Source organism: Mobula birostris, chromosome 1 (genome assembly GCF_030028105.1).
Source record: "Mobula birostris isolate sMobBir1 chromosome 1, sMobBir1.hap1, whole genome shotgun sequence".
Taxonomy (NCBI): Eukaryota; Metazoa; Chordata; class Chondrichthyes; order Myliobatiformes; family Myliobatidae; genus Mobula; species Mobula birostris.
The window spans coordinates 129,218,093-129,231,748 of NC_092370.1; the positions used below are offsets into that span (position 1 = coordinate 129,218,093).

Sequence of the window (13,656 nt, forward strand, 5' to 3'; positions counted from 1 at the left end):
AGAATGATCCCAGGGATGAAAGGATTAATATATGAGGAGCATTTATTTGATGGTTCTGGGTTGGAGTTTAGAAGAATGGGGTGGAGGGGGGTCTCATTGAAAACTATGGAATATGAAGGGGATGTTTTCAATAGAACATAGAGCTTCAGACTATCATGTTAATTGATGCTTTATCTAAGCTGAATCGTTAAACTTCTGTGCTTTCTGTTTAATCTTGTCAAGTTTATTTTGACAGGCATGTACTGTGATTATTTAAGGCGAACTCCCCATTAGCATTTATTACGGGATCCTTGTGTTTCAAGAATGATTCATCTTGTGGTGTCACTCAGTCAAGTCAACAATGTTCATTTGGAACTCCTATGAATGAACCCTTGTTTCTGTCTCTACATGGGGTTCTGTCATCCATCCGCACCCGGGTTCAGTCGCCTGTCAGCGCACACCGTGACAAGAACAGTGTGACGATGTTGTGCTCGCCCCTTAATGTACTCCAAGATCAATCTAACCCTTCCCTCCCACATAGTCCTCCAATTTTATATATTACGAGAGTCCCTTAGATATCTGTGTAAAAACATGTGGGAGAGTCCAGGACCAGAGGGCACAACCTCAGAAAAGAACAGAGATGTGGAGGAATTTCTTTAGCTGGAAGGTGATGAATCTGTGGAATTCATTGCCACGATGGCTACTGAGGCCAAGCCATTGGATATATTTAAACTTGATGTTGATAGGTTCTTGATTAGTAAAGTCGTTCAGGGTTACGGGAAGGAGGCCGGCGAATAGGATTGAGAGGTAAAATAAATTAGTTATGAATAACTAGAGGGACAGACTTGATGGGCCAAATAGCCAAATTCTGCCCCCGAGCCAATGCCGGAACCTGAAGCAACTCAGCGGGTCAAGCAGCGTATGTGGGTGTGGACGCCGGGCGGAAAAATGTTGACAATTATTTTGCTCCGCTGCAGATGCTGCTCGACCCTTTGACTCATTGTCTCCACAGCCCCCCACCCACCCACCCATCGCACTCGCTATAACTGGCCTCAATCTTACACTTTAAGCACTAGAATCTGCCTGGCTTCTAAGTGCTCCTGTCGCGTTTGGTCGGTCTCCGGGTTAGTGAACCGCTGCGAGCAGTGACACGGTGCTAATGCTTTTAGGCTTCTCTGCGCTAAAATATTTTCTCAAACGTCTCCAGTGACTCCTCTATTGGCCACACATGCAGCTTCGGGGTGACGTCAGGCAATCTCTCCGCTATTTCCACTCAACTGTTGGGAAAGTAGAGGAACAGAGGAGCCGGTCTGGGGGAGACGGGTTTCGGAGAGGATCGGTTCGCAAACTGCGTTCAGCGGCACGGGTAAGTCGCTGCTTCAGGTTGCAATACTGAATAAGGCGAGGGAATGGATGCAGTGCTCTCCCTCTCTCTCTCCGTGTTCGGCGCACCGGGTGGGTGTATGAAGTCCCGGCAGTTAAGCAGAAGGTGTTGCAAACCCCAGGCAACGTGTGGAGCGACCTCATCATGGACAGAACGGCTTGGGTTTGCAACGGAGCCTTTTATTCCCGCCTCCCCCCACTCTGTACTAGTAACAACAGAATGAGCTCTCGGGGCATCCTTGTAACGCGGTGGCTGGCGATGCCTGTCAGTTCTCGAGTTCACATCTGCTGGTTTTCAACGGCGGGTGTGAATTAAAAAGGGCCGGGTCAGTCACCGGGGGGGGGGGGATCAAACCATTGCCAGTCGGCGTGCGCTTGGACTTGCCGGGGAAGCCCTGGGTGTTCGTGCTGCCCGCTGCCCCGTATCTTTGTGTGGAGGGGTTTGTTTGCAAATTCCGGGGCGTGTTTCTCCGTCTCCCGCCCTCTTGATGTTTACCAGGCTGCGGCAGCGTAGTTGCACGGGGTCACAGCGCTGTAGAATGGGCGATCGTGCCTTCAACCATCATATCCAAGCTTTCAAGTACTGTATCAGTTTAAAGTCGGATGTGCTCCCGTGTGCAACTGATTTCGCCTCAGTACCCAGCCTGTTAATTTATAATTTGGCTGGCGGGTCTTTTCGTTGCACGCTTAAATGCTACTTTTGTGTAAAATGCCCCACACACCTCCACACCCTGGGGCCGGGGTATCGCCGTCTCTGTGATACACGCGGAATGAATCCGTCCCTGCGTTGTTAGAATGTGGCTGTTCTAAGCAGGTAGTTCATTACCCATCACTGCCCGTCGCGCACAAAGCAATGTGATTTTTTTTTCTCTCAATCTCGGTGCAAGCCGGCGTGAGCTGAACCGGGAAGTTTCACGTTAAGAGATCTAAACGGATGGGAGTACAATGCTGTGAATATACAGTGTGCAGAAAGTGTTCGGTAAAGGGCGCCTGGGCGACTGCTCCGGGGCTGCTAGTGCAAGCAATCTCTTGCAAGAGTGGCAGCTAATTCTGTGTTTAAAGCTTTGATGGCACAGTGGTCTGCTAAAGCACAGGCCACATTGCACTAATGAAGGCTCCCAGTAGAATTGTTAACCTGCTTCCTCTCCTTTGGCTGCCGATTGCGTGTTGCAAGCTCGCCCGGTGTGCATTGATCAGGGAACTCGCCATTTCTGGCGCAGAATTCACTGAGGGCTAGTTGCTTTCATAGTGTGAGAAAGCACGTGTTGCATACTTAACACAATTTGAGATCGCTTATTTCTGATCTCGGGGTTTTGTGTGAATGTTGCATAATGATGAGCTTGCTTGGCCTACGGGAGAGGGAAGGAGTGAGAGAGAAAGAAAGAGTGTTTGTGAGAGTAATAATATTGAATATGTCGCAGGCAAGGCTTCATCCCTAATGTTTGCTTGTACCTGCTTTATTCCAGTGTGTTCATGGTGTAGAAATAGCCTGTGGTCATAACTGAAATGATGTGGAGACTATTAGTGGATACAAACAAATCATATGCTTTTACATAAAAACACAATGAAATACAAACGGAGGAAGACTTTACCGCCCCTCAAGCCTGCCCAAGTATTCTGTATTGTCATGGCTGCTTGGCCCCAAGCCTTATCACCACATTTCTCCATCAACCTCAATTCCTCAATCTTGTGAAAGTGTGTCAGCTTCCTCTATCTGGACACCACAGTGATCTGGTGTGTAGGGAATTCCTGAGGTTTCCCCACCCTCTGCGAGAAGCTTGTGGCTAATATCAGGGGGCATAATATCATGGGACTAAACTGGTCGTTTCTTTCCAGGAGCTGGCAGAGACACAATGGGATGAATGGCCTTATAATTTACAAAGATGCTGCAGGGACTTGAGGTCCTGAGTTATAGGGAAAGATAGAATAGATAGACTTTGTTCTCTGGAACGTAGGAGAATAAGGGGAGAAAATTTTTCAATCTTTAAAATAATGTTTTTTTTCTTGAGACATTGTAAGTGTTGCCTACTTCGATGTACTCTTGCTAATTTTGGATATAATACAAAGATTTGAAAAGAGAGAGAATAAGGGGAGATTTGATAGAGGCATATAAATTATGAGGGGTATAGATAGCATAAATGCAAAGCAGGCTTTTTCCATTGAGGTTGGGTGAGACTACAACTAGAGGTCATGGGCTAAGGGTGAAAGGTGAAATGTTTAAGGAGAACCTGAGGGGGAATTTCTTTGCTCAGAAGGTGGAGCGAGCTGCCAGCGGAAGGGCTCGATTTCAGCATTTAAGATAAGTTTGGGTAAGTGGGAGGGGTGTGGTCCGAGTGCTGCTTGGTGTCACTAGGTACAACAATTGTTCGGTAGTGGCTAGATGTGTTGAGGGGCCTGTTTCTGTGCTGTGTGACTACATGAGCATGGGCAGTTAGGATGATTGGGTGGTCTGTCCTCCCAGTTTGACTTACTTGCTGTAGCATCCCATAAACAAATCTGCCTCTGGATCACAGCCATGCATGCATTTATTGAACTGATGTTTAAATGGATGGAGTTCACTCTTCTGTGCTGTCCCTGTTGACTGCTGAAGTACTGTTGAGATTTTGCAGATGAATTAAAGATACCCTGGTCACAACATGTGTTATGTGCACAAGAGATGCTGTAGATGCCAGAAACCTAGAGCAACAAACACAGTGGGAATAAAGGGAGGCTTTACTGGTAATTAGCAGTATTCTGCAGGGGTCGGTGTTGGGACCAGTTCCTTACACGTTATGGGTCTATGATTTGGACGATGGCTCAGCTTGTGGATGATACAAATATAGGTGGAGTGGCAGGTAGTTTGGAGTAAGTTTAAGGCAGGAGAATGGGGTTGAGAGGGAAAATAAATCAGCCATGATGGAAATGCAGGCCGATGGACAGACTTAAAGGGCTGAATGGCCTAATTCTGCTCTTATGTCTCAAGGTCTAAACTGCTGGAGAAACTCAGCAGGTCAGGCAGCATCTATGGAGAGGAATAAACAGTCTACATTTCGGGCCAAGACACGTCATCAGAACTCGTGTTATGTTTCATTTTTCAGTAAATATTAACTAGCCATTATAATTGCTGGAATGATTTAAATTCTATAAAACCTGCAAGTGATAGAATTAATGAAATGAATTAAATGATGTTGCAAAACAATGGCTGAGGTTTAAGGGACGTTTCCCCGGTGGCAGAAATGGGGAGGTTTTGTCCTGTAAAGACCAGATTGAGATTTATTTATCACATGTACATGGAAACATACAGTGAAATGTGCCGTTTGCTTTAGCAAGCAACATAACTCAAGGATGTGCTGGGGCAGCCCACAAGTGTGGTTGCACATTCCGGCGCCGACACAGCATACCCGGAACGAAAAACAGAACACGCGACAAAGCAACAGCAGCAAAAAAGCTGCATTCCTTGGTCTTAATATTCCAATATTTACAGGAGCCATGAGATCCTCGGGCTTTTCTACTGATGTGCCATAGTAACTGTAATTGTGAGCGGTCTTGATGCGGTGATGGAGATGGTAGGGGGAGGGGTGGGAGAAAGGGAAACTCCACAGCCGTTTTTGGTGTTAATTTGCCCATTCCACCTGTTGGCCCCACGGAATTCTGAAGTTGGAGACGGGCGACGTTTCGGTTATCTTCAGAATTATGCAGGGAATGAATGCAGCTGTTGCATGAAAATTATTTTATAAGATGGAAGTTTCAAATACCAGCGGGTACAAGCTGAAATTGGAGACTTGGAAGTAATAATGTTTTTGAACATAGAATCTTACAGCATAGTACAGACCCCCTTGGCCCATGATGTTGTGACCGACTCGAAGATCAATCTAACCCATCCCTGTCACATAGCCCTTAATTTTTCTATCATCGACGTGCTTATCTAAGAGTCTATTGAGTGTCCCTAATGTATCTGCCTCCACACCATCGCTGGCAGGGTGCTCCACACACCCACCACCCACTTCCCCCTATACATTTCTCTTTAAAATTATGCCCCCCTCCCACCCGGTGTTAACCATTTCTGCCTTGGGAAAAAGGTCTCTTGTTGCCCACATGACCCATGCCTCTTATCATCTTGTAAAGCTCTATCAAGCCAGCTCACATCCTCCTCCTCCTCCTCACCAGAGAGAAATGCCCTCGCTCAGTTAACCTATCTTCAAGTGGCTTCAACAGACTTTACTGGTTACAATGGAACAATGCAGTGACGACCTGTGCAAATGACTGTTTCTTGCAAAGGCTTTTAGGAGCTATAGGAATAAATTCCGATCTCTTGTAGTTACCAGTGGCTGTCCACAGCTCTTTGTCTTGGGTGACAAACGGTACTGTGCAAAATTCTTGGGCACATGTCTACAGCTAGGGTGCCTATAGACTTTTGCACAGCACTGTAGTAATACTACGTTTTGCGCTGTCCCGCTGCTGCCAAAAAAACCCCCACAATTTCATGATGTGTGAGCGATGGTAAATCAGATTCTGATGTGGGTCTTTATTGTGGACTGAGAGTGGAAAGGGGGAAGGGAGAGGGGAAACGTGGTTGGGAAAAGGGGGAGAGGAGGGTGCGGGAAGCACCAGAGAGACATTCTGTAATGATCAATAAACAAATTGTTTGGAATCAAAGGACCTGGCCTGGTGTTTCAGGGCTGGGTGTGTCTGCACCTGCACCACTCCCACTGCCTCTGGCACTCCTTCTTTGCCATCAGTCCCACACCCCTCCCACGGTGCTCCACCCTCGCCATTCCCAAACATCCTGTGTTCCCGCCGGATTACAAACTCGCTCAGTACTCCGCAGTACTCTAGGCACTATTTGGCTTTCAGGGGGAACCTGTGTTCAGTGGTAATGAGTCGTGGGTTCTATGGTGGAGTTGAAGAAACTTGTCACTGTCTGGGAGCCTTGTATCCTTATCTGGCCGGCAGATGCTTGGAGGACACACTCAGCAACAAAACCTGTTCAGTGTTTAAAATAAGATTTCCCAGCAATTGTCCTGTGGGATTAAATAATAATTGAAATACTAAAATGCTCCCTGTTCAGTTGGACAAATGCAAAGATTCAAGGTTGTAAAGGGCATGCTGAGGACAGGTGCTAACAGACGCCAGCCAGCAGTTGGCACAGCACATTAGTTAAAAACACGCCTGCTTAATTGTGTACAAAATGATGAGGGGTATAGGTAGGGTAAATGCAAGCAGGCTTTTTCCATTGAGGTGGGTGACGCTGGAACTGGAGGTCGCAGGTGAAGTGTGATAGGTGAAATATTTTAAGGGGTCATGAGGGTGGAACTTCTTCACTCTGAGGGTGGTGAGATTTGGAAATGAGATGCCAGTGGAAGTTGCGTGTTTGATTTTTATTATTTAAGAGACGTTTGAATAAGTACAGTACCTGTATAGGAGGGGTAAGGAAGGCTATGGAGCAGGTCGGTGAGACTAGGCAGAGTAATAGTTCAGCATGAAGTAGGTGGCCAAAGGACCAGTTTCTGTGCTATATCACTCTGACTTGATGACTTTCTACAAAGAGGAGATGGTACCAGGACAGTGACAGTCATTGGCTGACTGAAAGACCCTCCTCCTCTCTTTTTGTACAAGCAAGTGTTAAATAGACATACATATACCATCCATCATACAATTGGTCCATTTAAAGAAAAGCAATTGCTTCTAGCCTCATAAACACAAGAATTCTGCAGGTGCTGGAAATCCAGAGCAATATGCGCAGTATGCTGGAGGAACTCAACAGGTCAAGTTGGAGGAGCACCACCTCGTACTCTGTCTGGGCAGCCACCATCCTGACGGAATGAACATCGATTTCTCTGACTTCCAGTAATTTCTCCCCACTCCACCTTCTCTGATTTTCCATTCCTCATTCTGGCTCCCCTCTGCCCTTTCTCTCCTCACCCACCCATCACCTCTCTCTGGTGCCCTTCTTCCCTCTGTATCTCCGATGGTCCACTCTCCTGTCCTATAAGATTCCTCCTTCGGCCCTTTATCTTTTCCACCTATCACCTCCAGCTTCTTCCTTCGTCCCCTGTCCCCACCCACCTTCGGCTTCACCTATCACCTGCCAGCTTGTACTCTTCCCCCACCCCTCCCACCTTCTTACTCTGGCTTCTGCCCGCTCCCTCTCTGGTCCTGATGATGGGTTTCAGTCCAAAAAGTCAACTGTTGGTTCCTCTCCGTAGATGCTGACTGACTTGCTGAGTTCTTTCAGCGTTTTGTGGGTGTTACCTCAGTACCTTGGGATCTTTTGAAAATTAGACCAGTATATACCAAAGTTGTCACAATTGGACAGCAAGTAAAAATATTGTTAAAATAAAGAGAACTTTAAACTAACAAGCTTTAAAGTATGCTGCTTGCCTTAGGGGTGCATATGCTTTTTGAATTTTCCCTGAAACGTTCCATCAATATTCAAGTTGCTGCTCAGTGTTCTCCACTTGGAGATCTGTCCGTCTGTGTGGGTGAGTGAAGGGAGGAAGCAGCTTGTTTTGCTGTAAACAAGAGGAATTCTGCAGATGCTGGAAATTCAGGCAACACACATCAAAGTTGCTGGTGAACGCAGCAGACCAGGCAGCATCTCTAGTAAGAGGTACAGTGACGTTTCAGGCCGAGACCCTTCATCAGGACTAACTGAAGGAAGAGTTAGTAAGAGATTTGAAAGTGGGAGGGGGAGGGGAAGATCCAAAATGATAGGAGAAGACAGGAGGGGGAGGGATGGAGCCAAGAGCTGGACAGGTGATTGGCAAAAGGGATATGAGAGGATCATGGGACAGGAGGAACAGGGAGAAGGAAAGGGGAGGGAACCAGAGGATGGGCAAGGGGACAGAGGGAGAAAAAGGAGAGTGGGAGAAAGAAAGTGTGTATACAAATAAATAGCGGATGGGGTATGAGGGGGAGGTGAGTCCTGACGAAGGGTCTCGGCCTGAAACGTGGACTGTACCTCTCCCTAGAGATGCTGCCTGGCCTGCTGTGTTCACCAGCAACTTTGATGTGTGTTGCTTGTTTTGCTGTTGTTGTTTTGTTGTTTGTTGTGTTCTGTGTTATCCTGCCAAACTTTCTGGGCATGCTATGTTGGTGCCAGCGTATGTGGTGACACTTGCGGGCTGCCCTCAGCACACTTGGGTGTGCTTGTTGCTAACGCAGACAACTCATTTCTCTGTAAAGTTCCAGTGCAGTATTTCAGTTTGCTGACGACACCACTGTCGTCGGCTGAATCAACGGCGGTGAACAATCAGCATACAGGAGAGAGATTGAAAATGTGGCTGAGTGGTACTTCAATAACTTCTCACGCAATGTCAGCAAGACCAAGGAGCTGATTATTGACTTCAGAAGGAGGAAACTGATGGTCTATAAGCCAGTTCTCATTGGAGGATCAGCAACCTTAAATTCCTCAGTATTATTATTTCGGAGGACCTGCACTGGGCCCAGCACTGAAGTGGAATTATGAAAAAAGCACGTCAGCACCTCTACTTCCTTAGAAGATTGTGGGGATTCGGTGTGACATCTAAAACTTTGACGAGCTTCTATAGATGTGTAGTGGAGAGTGTATTGACCGGCTGCGTCATGGCCTGGAACGGAAACACCAAAGCCCTCCCCACCATTGGGCACGTCTACATGGAGCACTGTCGCAGGAAAACAGCATCTGTCAGGGGGGACCCCCACTGTCCAGGACACGCTGTCTTCTCACTGATGCCATCGGGAAGCAGGTCCAAGCACCTCAGGACCCACACCGCCAGGTTCAGGAACAGTTATTACCCCTCAAGCATCAGGCTCCTGAACTAGAGGGCATAACTTCACTCATTTCAACTCTGAGCTGATTTCACAAGCTATGGACTCACTCTCAAGGACGCTTCATTTTATGTTCTCAATACTTATTGCTTGTTTACTGTTATAATAATTATTTCATTCTTTTCTCATTTGTATTTGCCCTGTTTGTTGTCTTTTGCACGTCGGGTGTTTGTCCGTCCTGTTGGGTGTGGTCTTTCGTTGATTCTGTTGTGTTTCTTGTATCTACTGTGAATGCCTGTAATACTGTGAATACTGTGAATCTCAGGGTTGTATATGATGACATGTATACTTTGATAATTTACTTTAAACTTTGTACATTTGCTAAATCTGAATTACTTGTTATACCTCCATCTCTTTTCTCTTCATTCTGCACAACTTATTTAATTTAATATTTTATATATACTTTTTATTATTATTATTATGTATTGCAACATATTGCTGTCACAAAACAACCAATTTATTGATATATGCCAGTGATAATAATTCTGATACTGATACCCATAGCAGTTACTCTAAACCATTTCTTCACTTTTTGCAAATTATAGATGTACAAAGCAAAGCTTTCACTTCCCTGTTTAGCAAATCCCAAACATTATGATTGTTCCTTAATTCACAGTGTGTAAGCTCATTGGTAATTTGCAATGCTGTCTCCGACTGAATACTGTATTCATTCACAATCAGTACCACAACATTAAATTATAGCTGCACTAATTACTAAATCTCCCAGTTGCCAGTAAAATAACTTGAAACATGTTACAGAACGTAGCACAGTACAGGCCCTTCAGCCCCGATGTTGTGCCAAGCTTTTAACGTACTCTAAGAGATTTAACCCTATCCTCCCTACAGAACGTCCAACTTTTTATTATCCGTGTACCTATCTAAGAGTTCCTTAAATGTTCCTAATACATCTGCTTCTCCCACCACAACTAGCAGCCTCTACCGCCATCCTGGCAGGGCCTTCCACACCTTTACCATGCTCTGTTTTAAAAAAAAAACCTCTGACATCCCCCACTATACTTCCCTCAAATCACCTTAAAATTATCCTCCTTCATATCAGCCATTTCTTCCCCCCCCCCCCCGAAAAGTCTGCGGCTGTGCATTCGTTTTATGCATCTTATCTTGTACATTCCAGATAGTAAAGTCCTAGCCCTCTCAACCTTTAGTCCAGGCAGTAAACCTCCTCTGCACCCTCTCCAAAACTTCTACGTCCTTCCTATGATGAGGTGATCAGAACTGAACGCAATATTCCAATTGCGGTCTAACCAAGGATTTATTGACTTGCAACATTACTTTGTGGCTCTTGAGCTCAGATCGTCAACTGATGAGGGCCAACACACCCTACACTTTCTTAACAACCTATCAACTTCAGTGTCAACTTTGTGGGATCTGGGAGCGACCTATAAACCCAAGGGATCTTGCAGATGCTGAAAGTCTAAAGCAACACACACAAAATGCTGGAGGAACTCAGCAGGTCAGGCAGTATCTATGGAGAGGAATGAACAGTCGATAGTTCGGGCTGAGACCCTTCATTGGGACATTGAGGATCAGGATAAATTTCCAGAGTAAAGTGTTATGGTGTACTTGGGAGTGTTATATGTACACAAGAAATTCTGCAAATGGTGGAAATCCAGAATAACATGCACATAAAATGGTAGAGGAACTCAGCAGGTCAAGCAACCTCAGAACAGAAGGACGCCCATTTAGAAAAGAGATGAGGAGGATTTCTTTAGCCAGAGGGTGGTGAATCTATGGAATTCATTGCCACAGATGGCTGTGGAGACTAAGTCATTGGGTACAGTTAAAGTGGGAGTTGATTGGTTCTTGATTAGTTAGGGGCACCAAGGGTTATAGGGAGAAGGCAGGAGAATGGGAATGAGAGGGAAAATTAAATCAGTCATGATCAATGGTGGAACACACAACTTGCTGACGGAACTCAGCAGGTCAGGCAGCATCTATGGAGTGTAATAAAGAGTCGATATTTTGGGTTGTGACCCTTCATCGGGACTGGAAAGGAAGGGGGAGGAAGCCAGAATAAGAATGTGGGAGGAGGAGAAGGAGTGCAAGTTGTAAGGTGACAGGTGAGACCAGGTGAGGGGGAGAGGGGGGATGAAGTGAGAAGCTGTGACGAGATAGGTGGATGAGGTAAAGGGCTGAAGAAGGAGGAATCTGACAGGATAGGGGAGTGGACCGTATGAGAAAATGGAAGAGGAGGAGACATACCAGAGGTAGGTGAGGCAAAGAGATAAGAAGGTAGACAGAACGGGGAATGAGGAAAAAGACGAAGGGACGGGGGAAGGAATTACTGAAAGTTAGAAGTATTGATATTCATTTCATCAGGTTGAAGGCTTCCCAGATGCAGAAGAATTGAAGATACTTGTCAAAGTGGTCCCCGATCATCATCGGGTCTCACCGATGTAGGGGAGGCTATACTGGGAACATTGGATTTAGTAGATCACCCCAACAGACCTGTGGGTGCTAGCTTCTTCCTCCTTCCTTTCCAGATCTCTTGAAGGTCTGGAAAGCTAGAAGAAGTATGAGAAGATGGGGGGAATTGAAAGGCTGATCATTTTACAATAAACAATAGACAATAGGTGCAGGATAGGCCATTCGGCCCTTCGAGCCAGCACCACCATTCACTGTGATCATGGCCGATCATCCACAATCAGTATCCAGTTCTTGCCTTATCCCCATAACCTTTGATTCCGCTATCTTTAAGAGCTCTATCCATCTCTTTCTTGAAAGCATCCAGAGACTTGGCCTCCACAGCCTTCTGGGGCAGAGCATTCCATATATCCACCACTCTCTGGGTGAAAGAAGTTTTTCCTCAACTCCATTCTAAATGGCCTACCCCTTATTCTTAAACTGTGGCCTCTGGTTCTGTACTCACCCATCAGCAGGAACATGCTTCCTGCCTCCAGTGTGTCCAATCCCTTAATAATCTTATATGTTTCAATAAGATCCCCTCTCAGCCTTCTAAATTCCGGAGTATACAAGCCCAGTCGCTCCAATCTTTTGACATATGACAGTCCCACCATCCTGGGAATTAACCTTGTGAACCTATGCCGCACTCCCTCAATAGCAAGAATGTCCTTCCTCAAATTTGGAGACCAAAACTGCACACAGTACTCCAGGTGTGGTCTCACCAGGGCCCTGTACAGCTGCAGAAGGACCTCTTTGCTCTTATACTCAATTCCCCTTGTTATGAAGGCCAGCATGCCATTAGCTTTCTTCACTGCCTGCTGTACTTGCATGCTTACTTTCAGTGACTGATGTACAAGAACACCTAGATGTCATTGTACTTCCCCTTTTCCTAACTTGACTCCATTTAGATAATAATCTGCCTTCCTGTTCTTACCACCAAAGTGGATAACCTCACATTTATCCACATTAAACTGCATCTGCCATGCATCTGCTCACTCACCCAGCCTGTCCAAGTTACCCTGCATTCTCATAACATCCTCCTCACATTTCACACTGCCACCCAGCTTTGTGACATCGGCAAATTTGCTAATGTTACTTTTAATTCCCTCATCTAAATCATTAATATATATTGTAAACAGCTGCGGTCCCAGCACTGAACCCTGCGGTACCCCACTGGTCACCGCCTGCCATTCCGAAAGGGACCCATTGATCGCTGCTCTTTGTTTTCTGTCAGCCAGCCAATTTTCAATCCATGTCAGTACTCTGCCCCCAATACCATGTGCCCTAATTTTGCCCACTAATCTCTTATGTGGGACTTTATCAAAGGCTTTTTGAAAGTCCAGGTACACTACATCCACTGGCTCTCCCTTGTCCATTTTCATAGTTACATCCTCAAAAAATTCCGGAAGATTAGTCAAGCACGATTTCCCCTTCGTAAATCCATGCTGACTCGGACCAATCCTGTTACTGCTATCCAGATGTGTCGTAATTTCATCTTTTATAATTGACTCCAGCATCTTTCCCACCACCGACGTCAGGCTAACCGGTCTATAATTCCCTGTTTTCTCTCTTCCTCCCTTCTTGAAGGGAGGGACAACATTAGCCACCCTCCAATCCACAGGAACTGATCCTGAATCTATAGAACATTGGAAAATGATTACCAATGCATCCACGATTTCTAAAGCCACCTCCTTAAGTACCTGGGATGCAGACCATCAGGTCCTGGGGACTTATCAGCCTTCAGACCCAACAGCCTATCCAACACCATTTCCTGCCTAATATAAATTTCCTTCATTTCATTCATTACCCTAGATCCTTTGGCCACTATTACATCTGGGAGATTGTTTGTGTCTTCCCTAGTGAAGACAGATCCAAAGTACCTGTTCAACTCGTCTGCCATTTCCTTGTTCTCCATAATAAATTCACCCGCTTCTGTCTTCAAGGGCCCAATTTTGGTCTTGACTATTTTTTTCCTTTTCACATACCTGAAGAAGCTTTTACTATCCTCCTTTATATCCTTGGCTAGTTTACCTTTGTACCTCATTTTTTCTCCACATATTGCCTTTTTAGTAACCTGCTGTTGCT

At 45.8% G+C, this 13,656-nt stretch overlaps 1 protein-coding gene across 3 annotated transcripts in view; it reads left to right on the forward strand.

The window, feature by feature from the left end:
• The first annotated feature begins 1,245 nt into the window (after positions 1 to 1,245).
• Positions 1,246 to 13,656, forward strand: part of LOC140199674 (neurocalcin-delta) — a 351,531-nt gene continuing 339,120 nt past the window's right edge. Inside the window, exon 1 of one of the 3 annotated variants that reach the window (XM_072262168.1) lies at positions 1,246 to 1,345. The gene's annotated coding sequence lies outside the window, so the exon portion shown is untranslated. The remainder of the gene's footprint in view (positions 1,346 to 13,656) is intronic. The other 2 variants (XM_072262151.1, XM_072262178.1) reach the window with 2 other exon arrangements.